We start from the raw sequence: 14,067 nt of genomic DNA, 5'->3' as shown, positions 1-14,067 counted from the left end.
GCAGCTGATATTAAAAAAAAACAAACAAACAAACAAAAAAAAACCCAACCAATCAATCAATCAATCAAACAAACAAAAACTTCCTTCAAAACCTAGTCATGAATTATTTTCCCAGGCAAATGATTTTTCATAATGTCTTGAACTCTTCCATACCAGCACAGTGATAAAATCAGCTGCATGAATTGTGTTAAATACTGTGTTGAAATCAGTATTTTAACTTCAGTGAATGGGCATATTGAGGACATTTGCATATCTCAATGATTCCAATATCGTGTGACATGCTTTGTCTTCCAGAATACACTGGAAAAGGGAATTAAACCGGAGTTTTGTGTTACGCAAAGGAGTAAATTGTTCATTTAAACACAGAACAGAAGTTACATCTACCTTTCAGGTTGTCTATCATCTGAAAAACTACTTCAGTAATCATGCTCATAGAAACGTGGTTCAGAGCTTGTTGTCTATCTCGAGGCTGATAAAAATCGAGTAGCACAGATACCTGTTCTGCTCAACATCTTTATCAGAGTCCTGGAGGAAGATACGAAGAAAAGCCTCATCATGTTTGCAAATGGCATTGAACTGAGGGCAGGGCTGCCATGGGAGCCAGCTACACGGCCTGGAGGGGTGAGGTGAGGTGAAGCTTAGGAAGCTGGGAAAGCCTGCCAGAGACCAGCCCTGCCTGCCTGGGGATAGCTCCAGGAAAGGGCCAGGCTGGGGCACCAAGTGAGGGAGCCCACAGTGCCCTGGCAGCATCAGCAGGGGCAGGGCCAGCACATCTTGGGTACCTGCTGTGCTCAGCACCCAGGAGATCACATCCCAAATCCGTGCCAGGCTTGGGGCTCCTGGTACAGGAAAGGCTAAACTGAAGGGAGTCCAGTGGAGAACACCAAGGTGCTCAGGGCTGGGGCACTTGCTCTGTCAGAAGCTGAGGTTGCTCAGCTTGGAGAAGAGTCTGCTTTGGGGGAAGGTCACAGCAGCCTCCAGTACCTGTGAGGGGGTTATTGAGAAGTTGGAGTTCCTCACTCTAGTGCGAGTGGGAGGAGCAGAACTTAAACCTGAGAGGATCAGACTGGATACAAAGAGTGACTTTTCCCACATGAGGAAAATAAAACCTTGGAGGTTTGTGCAATCTCCCCCTTTTGACATTTCCAAGACCTGCCTGGTCTGACCTCAGAGCTGACCCTGAATGGGAGCTTGGACCAGAGACATCCTGAGATCCCTTCCAACCTGAATGATCCTGTGAAAATTACAAATTGGAAGGATCTCTGGAGGTCATCAGGAGATATTAGTTAAAGTTCAGCTGAATTCTTAGTATCTGCAAGGATGGGGGCTCCACAACCTCTCCAGGTGACTTGTGCCACTATTTGACTACTCTCAGAAGTGTCAAGACTCTGCAAGTAATTAGGATTTGACACTTTCTTCAAACAAAAGTTATGGTAATATTGGTCAAGGTGGGTCAGTATGGATAGATGGAGTGGTAGCATCAATATAGATAATGTGGTACAAAACTCCAAGATACTCTTCAGAAATAAGATTTTAAAAAATTCATATTGTAATCTTCTTTGATCTGATAAATTGTTTGTCTCTCACATGTTATCATAGTACCCTTGTCTTGTTTTCTCTCTTCCTTCCCTGCTATCCCATGGTTATACAAAGCAGTCACAGGATGAATTAATGGTGGATCTGCAGCTCAGGGAGCAGCCAGGAGGGAGGAGAGTGCAAGGCTGGAGTGGTGCAGCTGCAGTGCTGGCACTTGAGCTGTGTTGGAGCTGATACACATTTATTGGGGATGAGGGAGCTTAGATTGCCTCAGACAATGCTACACCACTCCAGGACACTGGCTCTGAGTGCCAGTGGTGTTTGGCTGTGCTTCAGAAGTATTTTTACCTTGGAAGTGGCGTGTACATCTCGAATATTGCACTTCCCACTCTGCATTGCACTTAACATTTCTCTCATATGGCTGACATGTAGCTTAACAAATCATTATGTGGTATCTGGGAAAAAGCAGGTCAGTGGAATCGCAGACATTGAGGATCATTTCCATAATCTTCATTAATCCTTTCCTTTGAAGTAAAAATATTCCAAATGGTTGTAAATGTCCTTATAGGGCTTTGGCACCAGCAGCCAGCCTGGGGTGTCTTCACATTCATTGCTGCATATGAATAGATAGGGGTGAATAATCTGGAGCAGTGGGTTACAGTTCCACAGGGACAGCAAATAAGAAAGCAAAACAATGGCTTTTCATGAGAGCCTGTTAGGATCCTGTTGGGAATTTTTCTGTAAATAGTGCCTTATTTCTCTCAATCATCTCTACAAAAATATAAAATCCAGCAGGGCTGGCATATAAAATCCTGACTGGTGAAAACTATAAATGATGATGATAAATACAGATGCTTTGAGGGCTGGAGCTCCTCTGCTCTGAAGCCAGCCTGGGAGAGCTGGGGATGTTCATCTGGTGAAGAGAAGGCTCAGGTGAGACCTCAGAGCCCCTTCCAGTGTCTAAAGGAGCTCCAGGAGAGCTGGAGAGGGACTTGGGACAAGGGATGGAGGGACAGGATGAGGGGGAATGGCTTCCCACTGCCAGAGGGCAGGGTCAGATGGGATTTAAGGATGGAATCCCTTTGAGGGAGCCCTGGCCCTAGAGAAGCTGTGGCTGCCCCTGGATCCCTGGAAGTGTCCAAAGCTGGGTTGGACAGGGCTTGGAGCAAGCTGGGCTAGTGCAAGGTTTCCCTGCCCATGGCAGAGGTGGAACAAGATGGGCTTTCAGGTCTCTTCCAACCCAAGCCAGTCTGGGATTCTATGATAAATGCTGTTTCTTTCTAGGAATGGGAATAGTCAGTAATTAGGGTTATTTAAGGTGGTCACTGCTCTGTGGCATGAGAAGTGCTGTGTTGTGATGGACAGTTGTGCATGTTTTGAATAACTGTGAGAACCCCAGCAGGAGGAAAGGGAGCACCAACCCTTTGGTAATTGCTGTCTGTGTTAATGAATTAGCTGCAGCTGCCTGCCAGGAAAAGCAAGCAGGGTGTGAAGGGAGGGTCAATATCCTCTGGGAGACCAATTACTGTAATTGGTGATTAATAGCCAAAGGTTTGGTCAGCCAGGCCCTTCTGGAGGTGTGATGAGGCAACTCTGCTCATGGCATTTAGCTCCTTAAAGGCAGTAACTGGCAAGAGGGGCTCCAGATTGAGCAGTTTTGATTCAGGTTGGACAGTTTACACCTGTAGACAATACCTGGGAGATGCAAAAGGCCAGGGAACAAGGGGGAATGAGTTGCTGTGTCTGTGGGTGATGGTGCATCAGGGTTAGGAGTTGCTGCTGCAAAGGAAGAGCAGCTTCTCAGACAATGTGTGACTCCCTTGCTAACAGAGTCAGCCTGAGGGAGACTGGAGTTTGTGTCTGTCTAGACTTTTGCCCACTAAAGATAGTACCCACTTCTATGGAAATTGGCTGTTGAGACTTAATGGAAATTCAGGTGTTTTTCCCTTTTCTTTAAGAAACTGGAGACTGAATTTTCCTTCACACTGTTGATGCAAATCATAATTAATAATTAATTGGCAGTCTCCTTTTCACCCAGACCATCCTAAGATTCTGTGAATTAATCCATTTGTGTGTAACCCCAGCTGAATTCTCAGGCTGCCTGCAGAAATCCTTGAGCCAGGTGTGTTTTACCAACCTGCTCTGAAAATAGCTGTCCTTTTTATTCTCTTGAGTAATTTAATCAAACTAACAGGGTTTTCCCAATGCAGCCTGACAGCTCTTTTAATGCACTACGCTGAGCAGATATCACAATGAAGATGTTATGAAACAAATAGAGAAAGATCAGGTAATTGCAAGGCCTCCTTTCTTTTGGCTGATTAATATTGTTGAGATTTAGGACTCACCTTTGCAGAAACACTCAAGCAATAATTTAAATTAACTAAAAATGTGATTTTAACATGTAGTCAAACTGTATTAAGCCTCTAGGTGGTTAATCATAATCAGAATTAATCTGGCCTTAATTTGATATAGCTGACTTAATTTCCAAGGTCGAATTAAAGTTACTTGACTCCTAAATTTCTATGAGGAGGTGCTCAAAATGTTTTCTCCTATCTTGAAGATCCTGCTTTTCTAGGACAGTGAGTAATTACCACTATTCTTACTCAAAAAATATTTATAGTCTGTCATGCTGGTTTGGGCCAGGGCAGAGTTAATTTTCTTCCCAGTGCCTGGTATGGGGCTGTGTTTTGGACAGCTCTGATTTATTTCTCCTGAGCCACTTGGCAATGTCTGCAGCATCCCTTGGTTCACAGCTTCCTACCAACGTGATCTAATTAACGCTGCTGCAGCTGGGGACAAACAAACAGCCTTATCAGGGCTGTCCTCAAGGTGCAGGATGCGCTCAAGGTACTGCTGACGGGTGAACCTCACAACTTCCACATTCCCAAAGAGTTTGGATAATCATCACAAAGTCTGGATGTTTATCTGAAATGTATTCAAGCCATTCCAGCCCCCTTGGGTCTGCAGATTTAGGTTAGAAATCTTTGACGTAAGACTCCTGGTATTTCCTGCTCCTGACAGGGCCAGATAGGCTCAAGTGTCCCTTTGAGGTGACATTTGTCTCCTGTTTTCACTGCTGCTGTGGGGTTATCAGGTCAGCCATTCTTCGATTCGGTGCAGGAAGACACTTAAACATGTTCTTGGTCTCAAGTATAAAGCACAACAAAGCCTAGAAAATGGGCTTTAAAGGGATGAGAGGGACAATGGGAAAATTTATAAGAGACAGCGAGGGATTGTGACAGCAGGGGTGCAGGGGCTGTTGTGGGAGGACAGACATCTGCAGATCATGGGCCTGCTTTCTGGGACAAAATGAAAGTTGCTTATGAAAGATAAGATAAATGAAAGGATTAATTAAGAACATAAATGAACAGTAGAAAGTGCCTTCATGTTCAGTTTAGGGTTACATTAAGCTTTCCCAAGACAAAATAATGTACACAAAGGACTAGAAATTATAAAGAAATCAATCCAGCTGTGTTGAAGATCAGGAGGGAAGAAATCCCAACTTACAGCACAAAACACAGGAGCTCTAAGGTTACTTATTACCCTATTTTTTCTCTCAAAGAGCCTGTCACTTAATTAAGCCTCGGTATTCAGGCTTGGGGGCACTGGGAATACGTTTTGTGCAATTTCTGAAATCACAGACCTACAGCTTAGGGCAGGATTTATGTAGGAATCACCCTAGGATCAAACTGCTGAGGAGCCACAAGGTCAGGCATGTCTAATCATCCCCCAAGGATTTCGGAAGCACCTTGAATGAGGACACTGTCGGGAATTCTCAGTGCAACCATCCTGCCTGAGGCTCGGGGAAAGAAAGATGCAGTTGTAGGGCAAAAAATTAATCTCAGCCCAACTGACAACAACAAGGAAAGACATTTCCTTTGTAAAGCTAATAAAAATGTTTAAAACCAAGCTAACTATTGAAGAAACAGCTGAAATTTGCCTTTGAACTAGAACAGCTTTCATGTAAAGGCAACTTAAGTCTTCTGTGTGATAAAGTAAATAACTTTTAACCACATAGATATTATTTTAATCTAGTCCTTGAAGTTAAAAAGTTAACTTTCTCTGTGATTTCCCCATTTGTGACAGCCCCTGGCTGTGTTTTTACTGTCGTAGCAGCTTCTGACAGACTGCATGTCTCTCACATTCACTACAAAGTAAACAGGAATTTTTTCCAAGGGTAGCTGGCTGGGCTCCAGTGGAAGAATTCAAGTTATTAATAAGTTCTGGTAGGTTCATTTCTGCTTAATATGGTCTGTTTTTATTGTAGATTTTATGAAGGAAAAAAAAGCTGTGAATTTTTTTAATCCCCTGGGATTCTTTTCTTCAAATGTGTGGGAAATGGCCTCCACCCCAAGCCCCAGAGCAGAGTTATGTTGCTGTTTGTCCTGATAATGTTCACCTTTTCCCACCTGAGGCTCGACAGGCTGCCAGGAGGTTCCCAAGATGCAGACAGCACATGCTGTGCTATTTTGAGGACAGAACTGCTGCTGCACACAGAGACCCAGCAGTATTCTGGTGAAGAGCTGCAGAGTGTGGCCAGCATGGGCCACCCTGCATCCCCCTTCCCAAACACAGGCAGCAGCAGCAGGAAGGGGCTTCCTTCTGCCTGGATAACCCTGGCAGGAAAGGGAGAAAAGGCCTTTAGGGGTTCAGGCAGATTCAATACTGAGGAGACACAGCAGGGCCAGGTGAATTTTGCTCAGTGCCATGGCACTGGCAGGTCCCAGGTGCCCATCCAGCAGAATGGGCTTTCCCTGCTCGTCCCTGGGCTGGGCTCTGGCTTTCCTTTGTGGTTCATTTAGCTGGAGCTGGGACCTGTGGGAGTACATGGGATCACTCCTGTCTAAAGAGAGAGCTGGGGGCCTCTGTCAGCAGGGGAAAAGCTGGAGGTGAGGCTGTCATAAGGACAAAAGGATAGGAATTGTCCAAGCATAAGCTGGAAACTGCATGGAGGTTTCCAAGCGGTAATGAGGTTCTTAGAAGATTTCCTGGGAGAAGGAAGAGGGAACTCAGTGCATTTAGAAAGGGATTATATAATAATGATACAGAAATACTGATTGTGCCAGCTGGAGAGTGAATTTGGTGAACAAGGAGATCCATTTGTAGCTTGATTTCCTATTAATTTCCTTCTATAGTTGCAGGAGCGCAGCTATGGAAGTAGAGTGCAACTGAGGAGGAGCAGAGCTTCACTGACTCTGTGAAATGGGTGGGTTGTTAAGCCAAGTGAAAGTGTTATCATGCCTCTAACCTCCATCCTGGATAAATCAGCTGTTGTAATTGGAAACAGCACCACACTCAATGTGGTTTGCATGTTAATGTGTGAAAATTCAGGGCAATTAAACCAAATAATAAATCGAGTATTTCACTTTAAAATGGATAATGTTTCTGTAATACCTTTTAATTCAGCATTTAAGGCTGCTTTACCATCCAAACTATCTTAAATATTGCAAAGCTCAGAATGTAAATTGTATTTTACCTGGCTGTGTGTATGGGGAGTGCAGAAAAATGGGTGATTTCTCCCAGGTCACTCCAGGACAGCTGTATAAGGGTGAGCCACAGACCCTTGTAACACTGCATTTTTAGGTGGGATACATGGAAGTTGCATGCAGGGAATGAAGGACATTGGATGTGGCATGTGGTTGGTGAGGGCCTGCTGGGGAGCCTCTTGGGATGTTTGTGGCTCATCAGCTGGGCAGAAAATAGTTTTCTTTATCTGCCCTGTGGTTAGAGTCAAGCAGACAGGTTAACTCAGCTCAATTTGTTCCAATCCCTCTCTCCCCAGACTCTGTTTTTCCTTTGGCTGTTCCGTGCCCGCCTTTTGTTTCCACTCCAGTCAGAGAGGGCTTTAATTTCACATGAAAGAGCAGATTGATGTGTGATGCCAGGGATTTACCCAGCATTGCTGGCATACTCAGCCCTGCATTTTGGCTGCCTGTATGTATTTAGAAATTAGAGTATTAAAAAAAAAAAGGGGAGACTATTCCTCATAAAGCTGTGCTTTATGTGGCTCTTCGGCATGTTCAGAGCGCTGTCTAGACGTCATCTAAATAATCTCGTGATCTTTCCAGGGAATGGAAACGTAAACAGAGTTATCTCTTTCCCTGACACTGAAGTAAACTGCTCAAGGTCAGCAGTGGGAAAGGCTCCCCTTCCCTTCCTGCTGCCTTCCTTCTGAAACCCTGGGTACAAATCCCTCTCTTCAGGTTTGGGATGGATGAGAAAAGAAGCGACGCCTGGGGAGAAGGCAGGAGGCAACAGCTCAGAGATGAAAGTTACTCGTGGGTTTGTGTATGAGATTAAACATTTTAAAGTACATCAACCCCACTGCTAATTCATGCCAAGCAAACCTCATTTTGATGCCTTTCTTAATCAGAAAGTGAGTTGTAAAGAAATCCCTTTGCCTTTCCCCATTCCCTGGAAGAATTGAGGAAATGAGTAGGTGTGGCATTTCATGATATGGTTTAGTGGGCACTGTGGGATTTGAAGGATGGACTTGATGGCCTTGGGGGTCTTTTCCAACCTTTGTGATTCTGTGAAACCAAGGCATTATTTTTCAATATTATTGCAACTGCAACTGTATCCCACAGAACTGATAGGATTCTTCCTACCAGCAAACTTTGAGAAGGGTGTACTTACTGACTCTTCCTGTTTGCCCCTCAGTTTAATATCTGTGTATGGAAATGTACTGTACCTGGAGTGCAGAATTTGTCCGTGAGGAGGGTCCTGAGCCTGCCTTGGAAGTCACACTGCATCATTTCTGCTCCTAGGGCACTGACTAATCAGCTCCTGCACCAGGGAACAGTGGAAATCCTGCCTTTGGCACCATGATTTTTGTGCCAGAAAGCTTTATCCAAAGGTGGTCACAGGTCAGGCAATTTTTTTTTTATTCCTCTCCTTCGCTTTACAAAGAATAGCAGGTGGGCAGAACTACTCCTACATGAAGAGGTTCCCTTTATAATACTCTTGACAATGAAATTATTTTTGAGGCAGGATATACCAAAGATGTTTTAATTATGAATGGAGTAGATTTCTTTCCTTCTTGTTAAAATGGAGATTTCTGAGACTTTATCTTGGTAAAAAGCATTTCAAATAAATTCAGTAATGGGACACAATGTGGTGAGTGTGTGCCACCTGCTGAGAGCACAACTCAAGCAGCTTGGCTAGTAGAAATGCATTTTTTCAACCTATGCATATGATGTACAATCAACTGTTGAGTTCACCTAGGCATGAATTTTCAGGTGAATTTGGACTAGAGGTCCTGAAGCAGTTGGCTGGGAAGCTCACCAAGCATTCCAGACAGCCCCACTGTCATGGGCCACTTTTGGCCCTTTCCCTTTTGTGTGCCCCAGCCAGGACTCTTTGCTGATCCTGGCTTGTCTATAAGCCCTGGGAGGTGCTGGTGTTGGTTCCGTGCTATGGTTTCTCCATGATGTTCTCTGAAAGGTTTGTACAGTTTTTTTTCATCTTGTTTGTACAGGTTTTTTTAATCTTCTCTTGGCTTATTTGCCTTTTCCTCTTTCAGAGATGTTCACTTTTTCCCCTCCTACTAAAGCTGAACTACTAGTCCAATACAGGATATATTTAAGCCTTCCTGCTGCTTGGATAGAGCCCATCTCATTTTTCTTTGAGAAAGATTAAAAATTAATTTTAATTATTCAAAAAGTCACTGGATTGCCTCTCTTTAAAGCCACACCACTCTCCCTTTCTCTCTGCTTCCCTTCCTCCCCCTGCCATGATTTTCTTTTCAAAGCACAATAGATTCCTTTTCTTGTTCTGGGTGTTTTCCTCCTCCTGTAATATTCACTAATGAATCCTTTGTGTAAGTATTAGTGTGATCTTTCAAGCAATAAATGGGAACAGAAAAAACTGACAAAGCCAGAGTTCAGGGTTCTGTATTTCATATGAAATAGCATCCTCTTTAAAGCAAGGTTTTTCTGCAGCCGTTTTATCATTCCTTTAGGTGTTGCCTGTGAGCTCTTCAAAACCCCAGCCTTGCATTATGCTGTTGGCAGAGGTGGGTCTCTCCAGAGGGAGGTGTAATGTAATAAAAAATGAAGTAATGGCTCATTTTTAGCCATTTAAACCACAGTGGATGCTGATGGTCTGGTCATTTGGGCAGGGAAATTTCCAGCTCTTCTGCTGCCCTGTGTTCCTCCCTTCACAGCACCCAGGGTAAATATGTAGTCCACTCATGAGGATTTCAAACTGTAAGATTTGATGAAGTAATCCTTTCTTTACCAGATGGATACTCTAACAGGGTCCTGTTATATAGATGGCACACTGCTGTCATAGCTACAGAATTTCTAATCACAGCCAGACTTAAAGTAAGATTTTTAAAAGGTGGCTCCTTCCAGAAACCTCCAGAAGGGCCTCACACTCAGCACATTGGCCATTCTCTCAAGACCAGTGCCTGGCACTTGATCCATGGAACCCACTTTCTTTTTAGGAAGTTTTTTAAAAAGAAATTACTTATTTTTGTCCCTAGAAAGCACATTTCCCCTGTGTGAGGTAGGGGGAATGGAGTTCCTCCTAAATAAAAACATCATCTGTGTGTTTGAAGTTCTGGTGTAAATGTTTGAGAAGGGGAGGCCTTCCAGTGCCTGAGGGGAACCTACAGAATTGATGGAGAGGGACTTTGGACAAGGGCCTGGAGGGACAGGACAAGAGGGAATAGCTACAGGCTGCCAGAGGCAGGGTTAGATGGAATATTGGAAGGAAAGTCTTCCCTCCCTTGTCTGGGAGGGAGGTTGCCCAGAGAAGCTGTGGCTGCCCAGTTACTCTGGGCCTCCAACAATTATCCAAAGCAAATTACAAACATTTCATGTGGCCTTGAATCACCTTAGAGCTTGCAATGACACAAAACAACACAACTCGAAACCCCACTTGAGAGCAGCATAAACACACTTGTGGCATTTCTCAGTGTGGTTTTCCCCAAAAGATAGACACAATACAAGACAGTGGTGTTTGTTTTCCAGCAGTTTTTGCACAGTTGAAGGTTTCATTCCCTTCTTCCTTGGGTATGCCATGGAGGAGCAGTTCCCAGAGAGAGTTCAGTTCCTGTTTGGCCTCTGTTTCATTAATATTTGTGTACACAAACACACTGACACGCCAGACAATGCTCTCCCTGCAGAGCACACACACATCCCTGCTGCCAGAGCATTGTTTTCTACATGGCAGGAAACTATTCCAGAAGTTACTTTGCAGTTATCTGGCAAGAAGTGAAGAGTTATAGATTCCTCTGCTTCCAACCTCATCCTTAGGAGGAGTCAGGGAGATATTTCTGACCTGTTTAACTGGACAAATTCATCACTGGGCATGGGGATGGGTGGGATTGGACTCTGGTGCAAATATTTTCTGTTAGGACTGAGGGCTGACCTGTCCCCATGTTTTGACAGCCTGCATTCTCTCCTCTGACCACCTCCTCACCTGGGGAAGAGCTGGAGGCACAGCAGCCAGGTTCCCCTCTGGTGGAAGTACAGCTTTCCATGGGCCAGTAAAGGGAATTAAAGGTCCTGCCTTTTAGCAGGAGATCTGGAGTCATTAAAGCAGGGGAAAGAAATGTCACTAAATTTTGAGTCCATCTCCCTACAAGACTAAGCTAAATTATTCAAATATCATCAAACCTCAGGCAAAATAATTCCAACAGAAGAGGAAGTCTGAAAGGAAGGAGAGGCAAAAACAGAAACTGGAGAGAGGAAATGTCTCTATTAATCCCCAACCATTTTGTGCTTAGTGTTTCTTGTCTCACATTTTAATGATTTGGTATAAGTGGGGAGAAAAGATATGTAAGGCACGTTGATGCTCATGGAAAGCAGAGCTGTGTCCTCTCTGTATATAGAGCTCATGATGGAGATATGAATGAGAATTTATCTCTTTCTGGAATGCAAAGGATTTAGTGAACTTTGTGAACCTTCCCAGTTCTTTCTCTTCCTTAATACTCATAATGCAGCTTTGAATATAGGAGTGCAGATAATCTGTATTAGCTGCTGGTGATGGGTTCTTTGTTTTCAAAATAATTTGAATTTCATTGAGCTTCTCTTTGTTTGATTAATAACTATTTGGTACTTCACAACATTTCCCAATGTGCAGCCTTTTTCAGTGGACAGAAAATGCTTTCCTGCTGGAAAGAGATACCAAGGAAATTTTGACCTTGGCAGCTTGAGTGATGTACGCAGGCCATCCTAAAGGGAAGGGAACAACCCCAGGGATGGTTTGGGGAAACATTCAGCCTGCAGATGAGCAGAGATGCAGAAACACTTCTAAGGAAGCAAAGCAGGAGCAAAGCTGCTTCAGTACTGGAATAAGATGAATGTTTCCTGAAGAGCTGCAGGACTCTGTGCCCTGGGAGGGTTTGCTCCTATCCCCCTTCCTGCCCTCCACATCCACAGCCATCCCAAAGTTTTCCTGACTGTTGAGGCAGGTGCCTGTAAAAGAGGAGGAGTGGGCTGAGGAGCAGGGAATTGGATGCACAGGTTCTGTTTTAAGAATGAACTGCAAATTGTGACTCCTGCAAGCCCTTTGGCTGCATTTTTTGTTCAGGATCTTAATGGAAAAAATTAGATCCTTAAATGAAAACCATTCCATCATAGATGAAAGTTCTGAAAAGAGAGAGACTGTGGAGACTGTTTTAATGTAAAAGTATCAGCTGAAAGCAGGGAGACAATAAATTAAATTACCAGTGCACCTTAATCTAAGCCAATTAACAAGCCTATCTTCTATTTAATGAAGTGCATATTGTACATTATTATTTTCATTATTATTTTCCTCGTTTGCAAGGTAATTGAAACACCTCTGCTGGTAAATAACACCTGAATGCATACACTAAGAATGGGTGAGTTGGGACTTCTTGCTAGCTTAATTCCAATGTACAAACCCCAAAACACACAGCTCACAGAGCATAGTGCTGTGTCTGGGGACCAGCAGAGTATGAACATCCTTGGGCCTGGACTTTCAGGCTGTTTGCAAAAAAGTCTGGATTTCCACAACATAATATCCACCTGGCAATATGAAGTGGGAAAACAAACTATGCTATCCAACAGGGAATGAATGAATTAATCACAGCTAAAGTAGAAAAGTTGAAGGTGTAACCAGAGAAAGCTGAATTTGGCATTGGGCAAAAATATAGGAAAAATGCCTGGGAGAAGGAGAGAGGTAGGATTTTGCATAAATGACCTTTTTCTATTCTGAGTACTGGAATAATCTAAGTATAAAGGAAAAATTGTCATTGAATCCCCAGTCTAATAATTTAGACTGGAAGGCACCTCTGGAGACCATTGCGGTGCAACCTCTTGTTCAAGGAATATTTAGTTAGGTCTGGTCTTCTTTCATCTGGAAAATTTTAGAAGTTTATATGACCAAAATTATATGCAAATAAAATCTCACATTGTCAGTTATGAGTATTCATACTTCCATGGCCTTAATGGAAGCTGCTACCAACATGCCAATGTTTGGATTTGCATGTGTATTTTTTTCAGAGCATCACATTAGCAACTTATGGACATATTTTGTTTTTCCAAATTAATAGAAATACTTTTTATTTTAGTTTTATTTTTTTAAAATTTATTTCTTGTTTCCAGCTGGAAGTTCTGTAACTGCGCCCCAAGAGTGTGTACATGACTTTGTATTGTGAAATATAACTTAATTTCTACTATCATATCCTGAGCAATCCAGTTTTTTCTGGAGATACTGTGATCCTCCCCAGTCCTAGAAATTTACTGTACCTTTGCTCTGCCTTTGTCATCACTCTATTGCTAACTGAGGCAAAATCTTCATTTCTTTTGGGGGACTACATGTATATATCTGTATATCAATTTATCTATGTGTCTGTCACATTTCACCTTAGTTCTATCCCTGTTGCACAATAGAGATTCGCAGTCTTTTAGAAGGAACTACATAACCTGTTTGGGGAAACCCCAAATATATGAATGCACTTTATGCTGCATTTCTGCATTTTCAATCAGCTAAAAATTAGCCTAAATGGTTCTGTTTTCTTTTCCTCTGCATTACTTATTACTTTGCTTACAAGTGTAGGAGTGTACCTGGGAGTTTGTATTCCTGTGTAGTCATTTGGAGTTTACTTGCTGGCATCAGTAATGGACAGTAATAGAACAGGTCTGTGTTTCCTTTAGCCAATATTTTAAGTGGTTGATATTTTTTTTTGCATTTTAATTTAAAATCTTTCATTTTCATTTCACTCGCAAAGTGTGACTCAACCTCACATAAGCAATTTATATCTTGCCTTTTTATATCTGGCCTCCGGGGTGTTTATTATCCCCATTCCTCTTCTTTTCTGCTTCCAGCCAATATAATGCATTTTGATCCTTTGATTAAATAAACCCTGAGCCTTGTACATATCAAATCTCCTCACCTTATCAGTTCCTGATTTCAGTATGTGCTTGTGAGAATGAACAAGATACTGAGCAAAATCCCTGTGTGCTTAGAATAACAAAGTGTCTTGTACACAAAGCTGATGGTAAAAGGAGAGGAACTGGTTGTGTGCAAGACAGGCTTTTGTGGAGCAAGGCTGGTCTT

General features: G+C 43.0%; 1 long non-coding RNA gene across 1 annotated transcript in view; it reads left to right on the top strand.

Moving 5' to 3' along the window:
• The window catches only part of LOC128811435 (uncharacterized), a 47,169-nt gene that overhangs the window by 26,764 nt on the left and 6,338 nt on the right, over positions 1-14,067 (top strand). The gene's annotated exons all lie outside the window — the stretch shown is intronic.

The sequence above is a fragment of the Vidua macroura genome, chromosome 9, assembly GCF_024509145.1.
Source record: "Vidua macroura isolate BioBank_ID:100142 chromosome 9, ASM2450914v1, whole genome shotgun sequence".
In the NCBI taxonomy this organism is placed as follows: Eukaryota; Metazoa; Chordata; class Aves; order Passeriformes; family Viduidae; genus Vidua; species Vidua macroura.
The sequence above is the reverse complement of the archived record's forward strand: the minus strand, read 5'-3'. Positions and strand labels throughout refer to the sequence as shown.